Source organism: Oratosquilla oratoria, chromosome 17 (assembly GCF_046742065.1).
Source record: "Oratosquilla oratoria isolate Oo_2021 chromosome 17, ASM4674206v1, whole genome shotgun sequence".
In the NCBI taxonomy this organism is placed as follows: Eukaryota; Metazoa; Arthropoda; class Malacostraca; order Stomatopoda; family Squillidae; genus Oratosquilla; species Oratosquilla oratoria.
This window is the reverse complement of record NC_134793.1, coordinates 10,063,808-10,082,743: the sequence shown is the minus strand read 5'-3', so window position 1 is coordinate 10,082,743 and position 18,936 is coordinate 10,063,808. Positions and strand designations below refer to the sequence as shown.

Here is an 18,936-nt window from a genome sequence, read left to right as displayed (position 1 = left end):
GAAACGCTGGTAATGGAGAACGAAACTCAAAATAATAATGATAATAATGATAATAATAACAATAATAATAATAATAATACTTTTGAAAAAAAAGAAATAAAGAACACGAAGATTTGTCTCACTTGATGTTTGTTCTTCTTCCAGGTAGGCCGGACTGCTGAGAGACGAAGAACTCCTGAGGTTCCTCCCGCTGCTGCCGAAGAACCCCGAAGAGGTAGGTTCCTAATCGAACACTGCTTCTTCACCCGAAGTCTCCGGGGAAACTTTGGTCCGTACTTGTCGAAACTTTTCGCCAGCCCTGGGGAACGCTTTCGTGTTTTTTTTTTTTTTAGGAAAGGGGTTATCACACTGGGCTATTTTTCCTCCAGCCTCCGATTAATCGGCGGTAACCCATCACCTCCAGAACTTCTTCCGCTGTAAAATTACTATGGCAAACTGTTTTATTTTCTCAACAAAAATACATAGACTGTCATTTGATATGCTGATGGAAAATTATTTTCCTCCAGCATATCAGATTCTTTCCTGAAAGCTGTGGGCTGCAAAGCTGTTCCAACAGTCGGAGGAAAAATAGCCTAGTGTGATACGCCTTAAGCCAGATCAACTTAATCAGAAAAAAACAGTTGAAATCCTTCTTCCTAATGCGCTGGTGGCGTAACCAGAAGAATGTGAGTTCCGGATCCTCCTAGTTATGGATTCGAATCCCGCACTCCTTTCCGAAGCTACTCAGCGCCTCATGGCGTAGGCTCCTTACCTTTACCTTCTAATGGTACAGAGAGCGTTCCCCAGGTCTGGAGAAAGGTTTTAAAAATACGGCCTGAATCCCGTATGGAGTATTAACTGCATAAGTTTTATAGAGTCCGTATTATATGGACTTCAGTTACACCTCTATGGACCAGAGGCACGCAGCATTCTTTATAACTGAAGACTTCTGTTCACTCAAAGAAAAGTATTGATCACATGTAGCGCCCACTGTACTTCCGTTCTGCTCTAAGTTTTATATAGTATTATATGGACTTCTGTTACACCTCAATGGACCAGATTAACGCAGCCCTCTTTATGACTGGAGACTTCTTCACTCAAAGAAGAGTACTCCACCGCGTCTTCAGCGCAATATTTCTCTCTCTCTCTCTCTCTCTCTCTCTCTCTCTCTCTCTCTCTCTCTCTTCCCCCAAGGATAGAAGCGCTGGATATCGACGAAGATTCGCAAAACCCTTCAGCCGAGTGAAGTTGTTTAACCCAGTTTGGACGAGCTTTCTTTAGTAGCTGACTTAAATCGTCTTGTTTTAGCCAGAACAAAATCACTAAAGTTTCCCCTCGGCATCGTAGGGTCAAGGGTGCCACTGTAGGGTTACCCCCCCCCGCGTGAATAAAATCGTCTGACGGCAGCCAGAATAGAATTAATAAAGGCCATTACCGTAACTGAGCGTTATCAGTTGTCATACTTAACAATTGGAAAGGAGGGGGAGTTGTTGGGTAAAATATATGAATATAATCGCCTGACGGCAGCCAACATGAAAAGGGAAAGTACTCCCCTGGACGGAAGGCGGTTTAGTGAGAGTAAACATAGACGAGCCACAGTTGCTTGTGGCACTCAGTATGGCACTGCATGGAGGAGGATGGAAGTCGACTCGTAATAATTGCATGAGTTATGATAGTTACAAAAATATGCGTGTGTGTGTGTGTGTGTGTGTGTGTGTGTGTGTGTTTAATTTATCGAAATAAACACCATGTGAGGACGGAGCGTTTATTAGTACGACGTTTCCGCTTGTTACAGCCTTTTCAAGTACATAGTCGTAATACACATGACTGAGAATAGATAAGAGGAACGGGGGAAGGGAGTGGGGTCACTGAATACTTGGTGATAATGGTGGTGGTGGTAGAGATGATATTTATGATTGTGCTGGTGGTGGTAGTAGGGAGGGGGCTAATAATGATTATGGTGGTGTTTTGGGATCAGGTTGGTTCCCAGAAAAACGCCCCAAAGAGAATAAGGATATTTCGACGGAAGAAGAAGACGAAGAGGAGGAAGAGGAAAAAGACGAAAAGAGGAAGAGAAGAGGAACGAAGAAGAAAAGTAGAGGGTGAAGAAAAAAGATGACTAAGAGGAGAACAAATAGGAGGAGGAGGTGGAGGAGGAAGAGGGTGGTAGCGAAGCCCTGTGGGAGACTCGAGGGGAACAGGTGGGAGAGAGGAGAGGACGCGCAAGTGGGGTGTGACATCACAAGTATTATAAAAAGGTGTCTTGGGCAGACGCGAGATGGCAGCAGCATCGGCTCTGGTGACGCAGAGTCATGGCATGGCGCAGTCTGCTGGTATGGTAATGGCGGAGACCCGTCCCGTGGTGGTGGCGGTGGTGCTGGTGGTGGTGGTCGTCATGGTGGTGTCGATGTGACAAGTAGGTACCCCCCCCTCCTTTTTTGTATGTTTTAAGGGGGGCGTGTGTGTGTGTGTGCGCGCGTATTTTCAGAAGTACATGTGTGTGTATGCATTTTGAAGTGTGTGTATATTTTGAGGGGTACATGTGTGTGTATGTGTGCGTGCGTGTGTATTTGTAATTTGAGGAGTACGTGTGTGTGTGTGTGTTTATGTGAGAGAGTGAATGTATTTTGAAGAGTACATGTATGTATATAAATTTTGACGAATACGTGTTTATACGTGTATTTTAAAGAGTACGTGTTTGTGTATGTATTTTGAAGATTATATGTGTGAATGTGTGTGTGTTTTGAGGGGAACGTATGTATATTTTGAGAGGGACGTGTGTGTGTGTATATGTCATTGTGCGTATTTACCACATTACATTTACCTAATTGCAACATAGAGTAGAAAAGCTATGAGGTCCCCTCATCTTACTTCCGTCAACCAAACTTAACGTTAAAATTCACTTTTTTTCTGCCTACTGTTTCTTCTTCCATGTTCCAATGAATTAATGCATCAGTATTGAAAATTGCATTTCTTGATATCTTGAATATGTGTGTGTGTGTGTGTACACACTTGGTGCCCTTTTGCATACTAGCACGCTTGAACAGTCGGGTACATTAGTCTTCAGCCACTCCTGAAGTACAGCGTTTATTCTCAAACATTTCATATATTTTCTATAGAAGAAAATACACCGTAAATATTGTATAGAATAATGCATTAAAATAATCAGGAGCATACTCTGTTTACAGGATGAATACCATAAAATTATTAAGACATTTTTGACCAAGACGAATAGAATAATGTATAGAATAATGCATTAAATTAATCAGGAGCATACTCTGTTTACAGGGTGAATACCTTAAAATTGTTAAGACACTTTTGACCAAGACCGTGCGAGTGTGTGTGGTTGGACTAGTGATGCATCTAAAAAAAAAAAAAAAAAGTGTGAGCAGCTTCACCCGAGGGTACACGTCCATCTCTAACTGTGTCAGCTGCTGCAGAGCTGCTGCTGCTGCTGCATTAGAATCCGCAACCACCTGCACTGGTGCACGACCAGCTGCGCCGGCGGCAGAAGCAGCAGCATCCCCTTCTGACGGGGGAGGAACCTGGTGATGACTTGGCAGAATTTGTCGGCACGGGAAGAACAAACAGTGAGAGTTCGAGAGCCATGAGGACAGATAAAGAGAGAGAGGGGGGGCAAAGAGAGAGAGAAAGAGAGAGGGCAAAGAGAGAGAGAAAGAGAGAGGGCAAGTAAGAGATGTTGAAGGAAGTGTTATTGGCGAATAAAACGAGAGTATCGCCGCTAAGACGACGATGTCGCTTACGTTATATAGTTTTCAGAGTTCTTCAAGTTAATTAATTTAGATTAGGTTATTTTAGTTTAGGATATTTTATGTTGGGTGGGACAGGTATTGACAAATGTTGGCTGGAATTTACAGACTACCGCCGTACAGATGGCGATACTGATCGAATATGGCGTGTTATTACACAATGGGAGCAACAATGTCGTCCTAAACGGCGATATTCTCGCCTTAGATTACCTCTCCACCGTCGCTGGGGTGCCACGAATTTTAATAAAAGCGCCTGGCACCAAAGTAAAACGTGGCACGGAAGGAGTTAAACGTGGTGGGCTGAAAATTCTTCGTTCTCGGGGAAGGGCCACGGAGATGTATAGATACTTGACACTATCCGGGAGTGGCACCAGGGAGTAATAGAATAGTCCGGCGCCAGCTAGAGTAAAAGGAAGAGTGCCAACTGGCACTGTGGGTGTTAAACGAGATAGGTGCCACGGAAATGAATTAATTCCTCCAACGACAACCATAATAAAATGAGTGGCACTGGGCATGAAAGGTGTTTCTAATGATGGTAATTATAAAAAAAAGAAAAAAAATAGAATAGAATTTTGAACCTCTGATAATGATATAAAGTCCTCTGAATGTTCATCAGCCAATCAGCAAGCTCAAAGCCTGCGGGGGCCGTGGCTAGTCGCCTCAAAGGACCACATGACGTCATCAGAAGGTGGACCTTCTTTCTATGGACAATTGATTCTCAACCTGGAGCCCTGGGGGTCACGTGGGGTCCCCATCTGTTTCAAAGAGGGACCACAGTCGGGAGAGTTGGTGGATGCCAGATTGTCTTGTTCAGTGTTGAAATGAGCTCTACCAGGAGTCTAAGAAGTAGCAATACATAAGTGAGGACGTTCATTACTATAAAGTCGCCCAGAGCTTATAGGCTGCAGTTGTTGGTAACAAAGATGCATATAATTAAATAAATCTCTGTATGTGATTCACCATGGTCTTTGGACTCTTGATCGACAGTTATTTCCCACACACACACACCCAAATCCTCGCCCACGAGAGTTGGAGTAACAACCCGCAGCGCAGCGATTTTTGAAATTATATCAGTCCTGGGCCGGATTCGAACCCGGATAACCATAGTGGTAGCCGGGAACTCTGCCAAGTGCGCCACGAGTTGTGTGTGTGCGCGCGTGCGTTTGATTTGTCATGTCTCTTCCCACAGTTTCCTCCTGTCTTCCCTCACTTGTCCTATTTTTTCACTTTTCTCTCCTGTTCCTCCCCAGTTATCCGCATAGTCTTCCCTATTCCCTTCACCTGCCCATCCCTCTCCCTCCCTCCTCTCCCCCTGCTCCATCCCTACTTTCCTACCCATCCCATTCTCATAAACCTCCCACTTTAGATATATTTTCTCACGGTTGGTCATATTTTCCCACGGTTAGTCATATTTTCCCACGGGTGGTGATGAGGAGGCACTTGGGAAGCTGAGGAGCATCATGTCATTAGTTTTCTTTAGTAGCACCGTTAGTCGGCATCGATCGGGCGGTGGGAAATGGAGCAAGGGAAAGCAATTACGATGAATAGGTGGTGACAACAGGAGAGATGGTGGGGCTGGCAGTTTTGGTGCAAGTTGACCATGGAAATGGTGATAGTGGTAGTTTTGGTGCAAATGGGAAGTGGGTGAGCGAGAGGGGTGGCAGAAATGGTGATAGTGTCATTTTTGGTGGGAACGGGTGAGCGTGGGGTGGGTAGTGGAGATAGGTGTTAGCAGTTGTTTTGGTGCAAGTGGATTGTTGACAAGTGTGGTGGTGAAAATGGTGTTAATTGTAGTTTTTGGTGTTGGTAGTTGAAACCCGCAACCCCCACAGCGACTGGCAACAATCCTTGTCTTCTTATGGATCTGTATAACGTTGGGCTGTGTTGTAGAAGGGGATCAGTCACCGGTTGTGATGAAATCGTCATAAGCTGGAGGAAATATTGTTGAACTTGGACCGGAAACCGAATGCCAGCCTCTCAGGGCTGCACCTCCAGATGGAGATGAAAGGGTTGATGGATTTTGAAAACAGGCACTAGGGAGATGATTCACTTCGATGTCCATCTCTCAGGACCGCCATTAACATAAGAATGAAGGAGACAGCATGAGACCATAAGGCCTGCACTATGCAGTACCTTGTCATTGGCCCATGTGTTGGACCAGCGTGGTGATAGTGAATATGGTGTTGGTGTCACTTGTGGTGTAAAATAGGACCATAAATATGTCCGTAGTCAATATGGTGTTGGCAGTTTTGGTGCAAGTGGATGGTGGGAAGTGGACGAATATAGTGATAATAAAAATGTGGATTTTGGTAGTTTGGGTTCAATTGGATATGAGGTGTCAGTATTAAATTTGGTGTTGCCAGTTTTGATGTAAGTCGGTGGTGTTTATGGCAGTTGTGGTGTTAATGGACGTGGTGGTCATGAAAAATGGTGTTGAATGTCATATGTATTGTGTGGGAGCGTTTTGACCGAACGAACGAAAACACCAACGTTCGGAGGTGGTTCGAATCCCGCTTTAGAATCACCGCGGGACACCAACGAGGTCATGCAGTCTTAAGTCCCGAAACGTCGATAAAGACCATCGTACCGAACAACCTCGTAGAGGGGAATGTAGGAGAAAGATGTGTAGCGAAGAGAGATAAGGAGATAAGGAAACTATTTCGGTGGTGGAGGAGGGGAGGGGAGGGGAGGGGGAGCACTCCGAGAGAAAGGGGGATAACGAGGGGAAAGTAGTGGGTGTTTAAATGGGGGTAATTAGTGTGTTAAGAGTTATGGTGGGGGGAGAAGATCAAGGTGAGATAGGTGAGGGGGAAGGTGGGGTGCTGGAAGGGGGGAAGGGGATGTAAATATATATGTATATATATATATATATATATAATATATATATATATAATATATATATATATATATATATAATATATATATATATAATATATATATATGTATATGTATATATATTTTTTCTATTTATTTATTATTCATTTATGTTTTAGTGGAATATCTCCCATGGGCTTTGAACCCGCATGATGGGTTAACCGTGTGTCAATAGTGACGTACTTTAGATTTTTATTCTGGTTAGCGCCAGGTTGAGGCATTAAGAGACTACGGGACTCAACATATAACTGAATTAACCCCCCACCCCGCCCCCACCCACTCTCCTTTGGTGCGGGGCTTTAGCTTTTGGGGATGAATAAAATCGGCTGGCGACAAGTGAGTTTGCAATTTAATTTTTTTCTAGATGTGTGTGTGTTTCAGTCCTTGTCTTAAAAAAAAAATGCAGGCGAACAAGAAAGTACTTGCCTAAATTTTCACCGTGACAGCTAGGCGAGCACTTTTTTCATAATGTTTGGAATTGAATGACGACACACCTGAGGAGACCTACCTATGTCTTTGATAATAAATGGGATATTAAACTGTGTCCTTGGAATGAGGCAGGCGTACTTTATGAATATATCGCGATGCTCAGCTTCATTCTGTGGTAAACATCGGCATTGAAGCACGCGAAATTGTTTTTTTTTTTTTTTTTTTTTTTTTTTTTTTTTTAGCGCTCCTCATTTCGAATTTTGGCGCGTTATGGCGCGGATGTGAAAATGCGCGTCTTAATAGACGAACCCTGGTGTGTGTGAAGGCATATAAATTAGAAAAAAAAACAGAGAAAGAGAGGGAGGCCTCCGGAAGGACCGGGAAATGCAAGAACCGTAATGCGCCGAACTTGGGGGGTGAAGGCGTCGCCAGAGATAACGAGTCCAGATTTGTGGTCTTGGTCGTACACAGGAGGAGGAGGAGGAGGAGGAGGAAAACCCGCGTTCCCAAATCGTTTGAGAACTACAAGTAAATTTTTAAAACGAATAACGGTAGAAGGGATACTTTATAAGGTAATACTACTGCTACAACTAGAAAGGATGACAACTGTAAGGTGATGCTAGTACTGCTATTTTTTTTTTTTTTTTTTTTTCGTTAATTTTTAACGACCTCCATCCTCGTGGAACTTTTTTCCAACTATCATCACTACTACTACTACTACTACTGCTGCTGCTGCTGCTGCTACCACCACTACCACCACCAACAACAGGGCCTTTCCCCCTTATAGAGGGGGTGGCCGAGTCAAGACATACTCACCTGTCACCTATCCCATATCCAGCCCAAGACCACTTGTCGTCCCTTCCTAGTTCCGTGTGGATGAAGGGTCATCCCTGATTCCCGCCCTCTACTCGAGTCAAAAGCAATGCAGTTAGGCACAGCTCCATAGGGTCTGACAGCTGAAGCTGGTTTACCCCCACCGCTTCATTACATGGCGACCCCCCACCCTCGTGAATTTTCAGAACAGACAAAAATACAATAAACTAAATAAGTAAATTAATAAAATTATCATCCATGCACATCCATCTCCACTCACATTCGTTTCTTGTCTTCTCCCTTCCCTGCTCGACAAATATTCCCCTTGAACTCTATGCCCCCGTTCAGCCACATCATTCTCAGTCCTCCCCTCACCTTCACTCCATCCACCTCTGCCTTCCACACACTATTTGGTAGCCTTTCGTCATTCGTTCTTTCCATACACCCAATCCATTTCAGTAATAATGATGATACTAACAACAACAACAATAATAATAATAATAAATTATCTATATACCAATGGATTCTTCCCCCTTATAAGGGAGATAGCCAAGTCTAAGGCACGTACCCGCTCGCATCTTTGAAGTCATTTATAGTAAGGATAATGGTAATAATAATAATTGAAATAATCTCTTCGCCATGATAACCTAATATACTGATTTTTAATCTATATGCCGTCAGGTGATTTTTTATCAACTTCGGGGCCGAACTCGGGAGAGAGTGGGTCTCGGTCGATGGACTCCGAGTCCGCCCCAGAGTCGAATAGAAATCTCTGGCAGCGTCAGATAGAGAAAAATATATGAAGTTGGTCAGCGCGTAGGCTGGAAAGGAGGTGAGGGTCACACCTCACTTTCTCATTTTATCTCTTGCTGTCTATCGTTTTCTCTTTAGTATCAGATGCGCGCGCGCACACATACACACACACACACACGCACAAGCACGCATGACTCGATGGCGCAGTGGTTAGGGTTCCCTGCCGCCACTACGGCGGTCCGGGCTCGAATCACGCCCAGGGCTGAAATAATTTCCGTATCGCTACGCTGCGAGTCGTTACTCCAACTCCCGTGGGCGGGGAGTTGGGTGTGTGCGTGCGTGTAAGGTCACAGCATTACCCATAGATCGGTCATATATATGAGCTCTCTTCCGGGAGGGAAATAGCTGTTGATCACGAGTCCAACACGTGATCTAAAACCATGGTGAAACACACACACTCACACAAAGCATATACACACATGCACATGAATTCTAAAATGTCCATCCATTTTGTAAATCCAGACACGCACACGCACGCACGCACGCACACTTGTGTAGACATTCCAACACACATGCCCACACCATCCTGCACGTGGACTTGCACATAAGTACTCGATAAGACGAAAACACTGCCCTGGCGACGAAAGGATACGAAATGTCCGAAGTGGGGTGAAACTCTCCCTTTTTATTAACACGCTCTTCCACTTTTGATGAAATTCCGATTGAATATCGGTCACTTTTTGCCAAGGCGGACTGGATTTAATGTGACCAAGCACACCTGAGCGATAGTTTAGGATTCACAAGTCGCCGCAGGAATGTTGACAGCCTTGAACACACTCTCTCCTCTCTCTCTCTCTCTCTCTCTCTCTCTCTCTCTCTCTCTCTCTCTCTCTCTCTCTCTCTCTCTCTCTCTCTCTCTCTCTCTCTCTCTCTCTCTCTCTCTCTCTCTCTCTCTCTCTCTCTCTCTCTCTCTCTCTCTCTCTCTCTCTCTCTCTCTCTCTCTCTCTCTCTCTCTCTCTCTCTTTCTCTCTCCCTCTCTCTCTACCTATCTCCCTCTGTCTCTCTATCTATCTCCCTCTCTCTCTCTCTCTCTCTCTCTCTCTCTCTCTTTCTCTCTCTCTCCTTCCCTCCCTTCCCTCCATTCCTCTCCCCTCTCTCTCTTCCTTCCTCAATTCCACTCTCCTTCATATCCTCTTTCTCTTTGCTCATTTCCTTCCCTCCCCTTTCCCTTCCCCTGCCTTTGCATCCCTTTCCTTTCTTTCCTTTCTTTCCCCTTCTCTCCCCTTCCTTTCTCATACTTTCCCATGCCTTTCCCTCGCCTCCCCTTCCCCATCTCTTCCTTTCCCTTTGTCTGTCTTCCTTCTTTCCCTCCTCTCCCTGCCTAACCCAATCCCTTTTCGCCATTCATCCCTCTTGTCTCCCTTATTTCGTCATCGTATTTTTCTCCTCTTTTTCCGTCTCCTCTTTGTTCTCACAAAGAGTGCTTAGATTAGATTATATTGTGTGCGCGCGCGTATGTGTACGTGTGTGTACTTCGTGCGCGCGCGCGCGTGCATGTGTGTGTATGTGTTTACAATGTAACAAACGCGTATACAATTACCCTTGTTTGTGAGTATTTGGATAAGTATGTACGCAGAGATACCCTTGTATACAAAAATTCAACACTTGCGTACTGTGTGATGAACTGATTAATTTATTAATTCATTTTATGCAAATGTAAAGTTATAAAGTGGCTGCTACTGTAACTCGAAGTGTCTGGTAACTCTCACTCTATGTGTGTTTGTGTGTGTGTGTGTGTGTTTATGTGCGTATGTGCACACATACATAAACATACACCCACACACATGCGCTACACACACACACACACACACACACACACACACACACACACACACACACACACTACACACACTCTACACACATGTTTACACACATGTCACCTGGACTTCTGTGTCCTCATTCGTTCTGTCCTGGATAAGAGACCTGCTTACGCCGAGGGTTGGGTGGGTGGGTGGGTGGGTTGAAGGTGGGCGTGCCCTGTATGCCTTGACTCCGTTACGAACCTACCCATGATGTCCTGGCAAGCTTGTGGGCGTGGTCTGTTTCGCTCTTTGTATGTCTCAATGTCCCGTAACCACATTGACGTGTTAAGAGGTACATTTTTTTCTAGTTTTAGCTGTATTACTTAGGTTAGAAGTTGAGGGTGTTAGGGTTGTATGTATGAAGCCTTGTAACCTGTTTCACTTTTGTTTTGTTTTATTTTTATTATTTGTTTTATCCTTTTTATGCCATGACTTTTTGCACTGCCATTCGATTGTTTAATATATATATATATATATATATATATATATATATATATATATATATATATATATATATATATATATATGTATGTATGTATTAATTTTTGTTGTATTGAGATCCCATTATGCTTCAGCTGGACTCTGCTGTGCCTCGCTGCATTACCAATGACCCAAGCAGTGTGACTGGGGACAGGGATGGTCCTTCATTCTATATTTGCTGAGATGGGAGGGGCCATGGTTGGGTTTAGGATAGGTGTGGGGTGGGTGTGGGATGGGTGTACATTGACTCAGCCACCCCCCTTATAAGGGGGAAACTACACTTTGGAATGTGTGTACGACGATTAGGCAGACGTCGATGAGGCGGAAACCGCGGCGGAACCGCATAGGCAAGGAAACGCTAAGCGGTTATGTGTGTGAATACCTCCATTGACTTACATTATAATTGAACCGCCGCGGTTGAAACCGCTAGTGTGAACAGGGCCTTAGGCGAGAGGCGAGACGACCATTGAGATGAAGCGACAGTTAAATCTGAAAAGCTTAACCTAACCTAACTTTACGTAACATCTACAGTATATACAACTAAGTTAACCCAGTTATCATTGAAATGTCCCTATACCGAACAAAAACCGTCTGTCGTTAACCAGAATAAAGACTTTAGTGTCTGCCATTGTAGTAAAGGGGGTTAGGCCTATTATGCCTCTGGGGGGCGGTGGGGAGCCCCGTCAGGGCAAGGGGGTGGGTGGGGGGAAGGGGGGTGGTGGGTGTCCCCGCTTCTGCATAATTATGTAGTTGAGGTGGGGTCTCCGGGGGTAAGGGTCGATCCTACTTTGCATATGTGGTTCAAGGGTACGGGCGTTGCCTCTCTCTCTCTCTCTCTCTCTCTCTCTCTCTCTCTCTCATTCTCTTTATCCTATTCTCTCTTTCTCTTTCATTCTCTTTCTCTCATTTTCTCCTATTCTCTCTCTCTTTCCCTCATTCTCTCTCTCTCTCTGTGTCTCTCTCTCTTCCCATTCTCTATCTTTCTCCTCCCATTCTCTCTCTCTCTCTCTCTCTCTCTCTCTCTCTCTCTCTCTCTCTCTCTCTCTCTCTCTCTCTCTCTCTCTCTCTCTCTCTCTCTCTCTCTCTCTCTCTCTCTCTCTCTTCCTCTCTCTCCCTCTCCCTCTCCCATTCTCTCTCTCTCTCTTTCTCTCCCTCTCCTGCCCCGGTTTCTTCTTATGATTTGTATGATCGAGAGTAGCGCACGCAAGGAGGCATTTAGCTCCCTGTGAATGGATCACCTTTGCCCCTTGTGGTCGGACAGCTGGAGCGAGTGACAGCCACAGGAAGACAAGTAGGCGTTGGGGGTGGATCAGAAGTTTTCGTAATCACCTGTGTGTTTCTTAGTGATTTACTTATTTTATTTTTTCATTTACTTGTTTATTTACCTATTTCTTATTATATTCATCATTGCACTAGATTATTGAGGTCAGCCCCAGAACGGCCGCATGAAGAATCATCACTCCAGGATAACCCACCTGAAGAATTGTCACCCCAACCAAAAACACATGAAGAATCGTTACCCCCATTTAGGTTAGGTTAAGTTAGATAAGGTAAGGTTAGGTGAGTTAGGTAAGGTTAGGTTACGTTACGTTAGGCTAGATTAGGCTAAATTAGGTTAGGTTATGTTACATTAGGGTAGGTTAGGTTGCGTTAGGTTAGGTTACTTTAGGAATTGTCACCCTAGGATAGCTTACCTGAAGAATTGTCACCCCAGAATAGCCAACCTGAACAATTGTCAGCCCCAGAATAGCCCACATGAAGAATTATCATCCTGTCGAAGTCTGGGGTGTTATACAGGGAGGTTCGGATATTTGGACGTATTTGGCTCCTCCTCTTCCTCCTCCTCCTCCTCCTCCTCCTCCTCCTCCTCTTCTTCTTGTGTCAGGCGTTTGTCCTCGAGTCTCCTTATGGCAGTCGCTGGCGTTGAGTGAAAGGCAACTTGCACTCACCGTGGCCCTGGTAGCCGTGGTGGTGGTGACCGTGGTGGTAGTGGTGGCCACGATGGTGGTATTCGTGGTGGTGGTGACGGTCATAGTAGTGGTGATTGCAGTAGTAGTGGTGGCCGTGGTGGTGGTAGCAGCGGTGGCGCCAGTTGTGGTGGTATTGGTGGTAGTGGAAGTGGGAGTGTTATAGTGGTGGTGACGACCGTGGTGGTGGTGGTAGTGGCAGTGACGTTGGTGACCGTGGTGGTGGTGGCCATGATGGTTGTATTCGTGGTGGTGACGGTCATGATGGTTGTGGTGGTGGGGCGTGGTAGTGGTGGCGGCCATGATGGTGGTGGGAGTGGTGATAGAGATTACATGGGTTGCGATATTGGTAGGATTCGGTTGTGTGCGACGCTGAAGGGTGCTGGACGGGTTGGTGGTAGTTTTAGGGTTAACTAGAATCGTGTGGTTGAAGCCAAAGAAAAAAAAATAATTAAATTTTTATCAATTTATGTATTAATATCATTATTGTTGATTATATATATATATATGTATATATATATATATATATATTTTTTTTTTTTTTTTTTTTTTTTTTTTTTTTTGATAGAGAGAGAGAGAGAGAGAGAGGGAGAGGAAAAGTATCACCTGAAGGCCCAAGGACCTTTCTGGCGACGACGATCCTTGACATATTTTATTCTGGGTAACGTCAGACTGACTCGTGTGATCGCGCGGACCCCGGGCGAAGCAAGGGCACCATAGACCGGGACCTCATATTGCTCCTCGGCTGAACAAAATTATTTCACAAATAAATTTATTGCAAGAAGATTACTTGAACTAATTCACCTTAATAAAGTTATAATAACCCCGTTTCGGTTCACCCATACCAGAATAGAAATTGTGGTATAAAGTTAACTTCACAAAGAAATGTATATAATTGCAAAGAGATTACTTAAACTAGTTCATCGTAACTGAACAAACGGATTTCAGTGACGATTAACTACTGAGCCTGTTTAATCTGGTTCTCAGTAATGTTATTCACTTAAGAGCGCATTGTAGATGCCATAGGATTAATACGAGAATTATATAAACCTCTAAATGTGTACATAGAAATATGTATGTTATGAATAACTCGAAATATTAAAAATATATATATGAAATAATTATTTAGCAGAATTATTTAGAGAATGTCTGCCGTGTTGATACAAGAATGCGTTTAAACATTTTAGAATAAAGATAAAAATATTTATTTTTATATTAACAGTTATACAAAACAAGATGTCTACCTGAGACCCGCTACTTGCCTTGACAGATTTTTTATTTAATTATTTTTATTCATTTGTTTATTTATTTATTTATTTATGCTGGTTAGAGCCGTTGACAGATTCGATAAGGGAGAGGTCCCCCCCCCCGAGATTAATAAAATCGCCTGGCGACAGATAAAATAAAAGGAAGTGTGTCGCACGTTACAGAAGGGAGTATGCCTCTCAAGGTTGCCCCCCCCTTCTCTGCCCCCCTCCTCTACCTCCTCCTCTACCTCCTCTTCCACCTCCAACTCCTCTTGCTCCTCCTTCTCCTCCTCCTCCTCCTCCCACCCCTACTCCTACTTCTATTCTTCCTCTTCCCCCTCTTTTTACTGCTCCTCCTCCTCCTACTCCTATTCTTCCTCTTCCTCCTGTTCTTACTGCTCTTCCTCCTCCTCTTCCCTCCTCCTCTTACTGCTCCTCCTACTCCTCCCCTCCTCCTCTTACCTCTCCTCCTCATCCTCTTACGGCTCCTCGTCCTCCTCATCCTCTTCCCCTCCTCCCCTCCTCCCCTCCTCTCCCCATACTCCTCTTCCTCTTCCTTGTCCTCTGCCTTCTGTATCTCTTTCCTCCTCCTCTTCCTTCCATTCCTCTTGTTCCTATTCCTCCTACTCCGCCTTCTCTTCCTCTTCTCTTCCTCCACCTACTCTTACTCCTAATCCTATTCCTCCTCCTCCTACTCTTACTCCTACTCCTATTCATTTTCCTCGTCCTCCTATTCCTTTTATTCCTGCTCCTCCTCCCCCTCTTTCATCTCTTCCTCCTATTCCTCCTCCTTTTCCTCTTATTCCTATTCCTCCTACTCCTCATCGTTCTCCTCATCTTTCTCCTCCTCCTCCTCTTACTTATCATCATCATCATCATCATGTTCCACTTCCTCCTCCTCCTCCTCTTCCTCCTCTTCCTCCTCTTCCTCCTCCTCTTCCTCCTCCTCCTCCTCTTCCTCCTCTTCCTCCTCCTCTTCCTCCACCTTTTACAGGCCGAGGGTTTCTCTCCCTTCCCCCCTTCCTTACACTCGCACACATTTTCATAAAATCGTCTATCTTAAGGCAGAACAAAAGTGTTGTGTTATTGTGTTTAAATCGTCCAAATTTATATACTATTTATTTTCCAATTTATTGTTATAATTATTATTATTATTAATAGTATTATTATTTTTGTTATCACTACTATTATTTTTGTTATTATATGATTGTTACTATATTATTATTATTATTATTATTATTATTATTATAATGTTGGTCACATTGGCATGACATTTTTCTTAATCGTCTTCATTGTTGAATTATCCAGAATTAAATTGTCTTTATTTGTAATTATTATTTTTTTCCTTCGGTGCTTATGTTACTTTGTGTTCATTTTTGTCTAGTTATATTGACATATTTATTTTGTTTATTTATTTATTTATTTATTCGTTTGTTTTTGTGGAGAACGCAAATGTCGAGGATAGACAAACAGGTGTATGCTACACATGTTTGGGTAAGGACTAGTTTCTCTCTCTCTCTCTCTCTCTCTCTCTCTCTCTCTCTCTCTCTCTCTCTCTCTGTGTGTGTGTGTGTGTGTGTGTGTGTGTATGTGTGTGTGTGTTCAAGGTAGGTGTGAAGAGATCTTCTGGTTTCGTTGGGGGGTAATTTGGGGTGATTAAGGGGTGTGGGTCCCCACAGCTAATGACCTGTTTATGCAAAGGGGGTGGGTGGGGGTTGCACACTGCGTAGATATGGGGGGGGAGGGGGAAGGGGAGGAGCAGAACCCAGGATTGAATCAGTCATGGGTGAGTTGTTGTATTATTAAACAGTGAGAGAGAGTAAGATATATGTACTCGTGTGTGGATATTTGTGTGCGCGTGTGATTACCGTGTGATTATGCTCGTGAGGTACCGTATGTGTGCGTGCGTATGTATATGTGTGTGTGTGTTTTATGTGCATATTCTTTTAGTTTGTATGAACACGTGTTGATGTCATATTGGACACAGATATTCAATGGTTTTGGTTTCAGAGTACTTGGCATACAACCATGATATTTTCACATTTCGTTTTCGTCTTCTACGTCTTCTTCCTTTTCCCTTTCTTCCCCCTTCTTCCTCTTCCTCGTCTTCTTCTTCCTCTTTTCCTCTTCGTCTTCTTCTTCATTGTATTCTTCCTATTCCTCTTCTTCCTCTTCTTCTTCGTCATTTCCTTCGTCCCCTTTTTCCTCCTCATCTTCTTCCTCTTCTTCCCATGCGTGCCGAGTAGCTTGTTTGCCTCAGCAACCCAAGCGCATAGGGCAAAGGTGACGGCTTGGCAGCGAAGCACCTCCTGGCGTGACCTTAGCTGACCCCATAGCCAGTGTGTCTTACTAAAGGGGTTATCACTCTGGGCTATTTTCCCTCACACATCCTACCTCCAACCTTCGTTTCAATAACTAGAATGTGACTTCGCTTACAGAAATCTAGACTTCTCTAAGAACATTTCAATATTATATCTAACATTCGTATAAGTTCACAATATCTTAGTTCATTATTCAGCTTTGCTATATAAGACGGAAAGATATTTTGAAATTTGGAGATTTGAAAATTCAAATATTGTAACCGAAGTCGTTTTTACTCAAACGAACTCTCAACGGTCGACGCTCGTGAAGCTCTTGGAAGCCCAGTGTGATAACCCAGCCACGGGGTGAGCATGCGAACCACCGTAGGCTTCTATAATCAGTAACACTCTGGGCAGTTTTACGCCAATTTTTGTTGATTTGGTGGACCCAATATTTTTGTTTTCTAATCGTCCAAATAGCTAATAAATTTGATTTATGTGATGAAAATGAATTTATTTATCGAAGCTAAAATATTATAAGAATTGAAAACTGCATATATACTTTCAAATGCTGTAAGCGAGAGATATTATAATCGGAGCTTTTATCAAGGCCTTAACAAAGGTGACGCAAACAAGGTCATCATATTAAGACAACAGGGGAGGACTCGCAGTGATGGATTTAAAATGGACAAATTTAGGATTAAGAAGGAAATAGGCAATAATTGATTTACTGATAAGGTGGTCAAAGAATGGAATAGACTTAGTAACCATGTAGTGAGCGATGAAAGTATCGGTTGTTTTAAGAAAAGGTTAGACAACTTTATGGATGGGGTTGACAGGTGATTATGGACATGAAACTGCCTAGTGTAGGCCTTATGGTCTCTTGCAGTCTCTTTTATTCATATGTTCTAGCCATTCGAACACTAAAGTACAAAAAGCGCAGTGTAACACTGACTTTGTCTACGCTTGTCAGCGTACTTACAGCTGACCTTTCCAGCTGTGTGTGACCCAGCTGCTGTGCCAGCTGAAAGGACAAAGGTGGTGATAGGCTCGGAAGCTTGTTTTTTTTCGTTCTCTTCGAAATTTCGAAAAATAGAAAAGCAAATATTTGTGTGTTTCCAGTATTCGCAGTCAAAACGCTCTTCTCTCAAAGTTGCTGAAAATTCGCGTTTTGTGGGGGGGTGCTTAGATGGTTATGGTGATGATGAGGCTGGGTCCGGCATGGGAGATTCTCTCTCTCTCTCTCTCTCTCTCTCTCTCTCTCTCTCTCTCTCTCTCTCTCTCTCTCTCTCTCTCTCTCTCTCTCTCTCTCTCTCTCTCTCTCTCTCTTCCCTCTCTCTCTTCCCTCTCTCTCCACCACAATGTTACAATAATAATAATGAATGAAAAATCGTCAAAGAAACATCTTTTCTTCCAAGGAATAACTTCTGCTTTTTCGCTAAAGTTTGCACCTCATTTTTCGCGAATTTTTTGTAAAGAAATATTTCGCGAAATTTGGAGCCAGTTTTCCCAAAAGTTTGAGAAACAAAGGGATCGTTTGCGCTTCTAGGGTTTACAGAAAGTGGCGAAGCTGAGTTCGTAGGCTCGTTTCACGCGCATCGACTTTTCGCCGTGCTCCGTCCACAACACGACGTCGTGCTCTCAGGTAACCATGGATATTTATGGACGCTTTCACACATGGTCGTAGTTGTGAAGTGTGAGTGTCCATAGACAGCTATGGTTATCTGGAAGCACGACGTCGTGTCGTGGACGGCGCACGGCGAAAAGTCGATACGTGTGAAATGAACCTTAGATAATTTCCTTGGGGGGTGAATAAAATCGCCTGACGACAGCAAAGATAACCTATTCGAATATAGAAGCCATGAGAACAAAAATGTAATATTCAATTTCCTAATGGAGAATTTACGGACATTTGCGTTGGGAACGAAACGTTTAATAGAAAACGGGACGACGGTTGCCTCCGAAACGAATTTATCGAAATCATAAATTCGAAACGGGGCCGAGTGCCACACGCATACACAAGTTGGCACTACCCCCTCTCTCTCTCTCTCTCTCTCTCTCTCTCTCTCTCTCTCTCTCTCTCTCTCTCTCTCTCTCTCTCTCTCTCTCTCTCTCTCTCTCTTTCTCTCTCTCCCCAGGAGAAGAAATATTGACCCAACCTCTCGGCCCCTCCCTCCTCTTCCTTCCCCCACCTCCTTCTCCTCCTCTTTCTGCCCCCACCTCCTTCTCCACTTCCTTCCTCCACCTCCCTCACTTTCTCCTTCTCCTCTTCCTTATTCGACTCCTTAAGATCTTCCTCTTCCTCCACTTCCATCTCCTCCTTGCACCTCAATGCCATCATCATCATCATCCTCTTCTTCCTTCTCCTCCTGATCCTTCAGATATTAATCTCATCTCCTTCTCCTTCTGTCTCCTTCTCCAATTCCTCCTCCTCCTCCTCCTCCTCCTCTTCCTCCTCCTCT

At 43.9% G+C, this 18,936-nt stretch overlaps 1 protein-coding gene across 6 annotated transcripts in view; it reads left to right on the top strand.

The window, feature by feature from the left end:
• Synd (protein kinase C and casein kinase substrate in neurons protein Synd) overlaps positions 1–18,936 on the top strand; it is a 336,406-nt gene that overhangs the window by 161,435 nt on the left and 156,035 nt on the right. For 3 of the 6 annotated variants that reach the window (XM_076200373.1, XM_076200367.1, XM_076200368.1), the window contains one exon: positions 145–214. The exons of 1 other annotated variant lie outside the window; for it this stretch is intronic. The gene's annotated coding sequence lies outside the window, so the exon portion shown is untranslated. Of the gene's footprint in view, positions 1–144; positions 215–2,341; positions 2,396–18,936 lie in introns of those variants that run through there. 2 more of the 6 variants (XM_076200374.1, XM_076200370.1) reach the window with 2 other exon arrangements.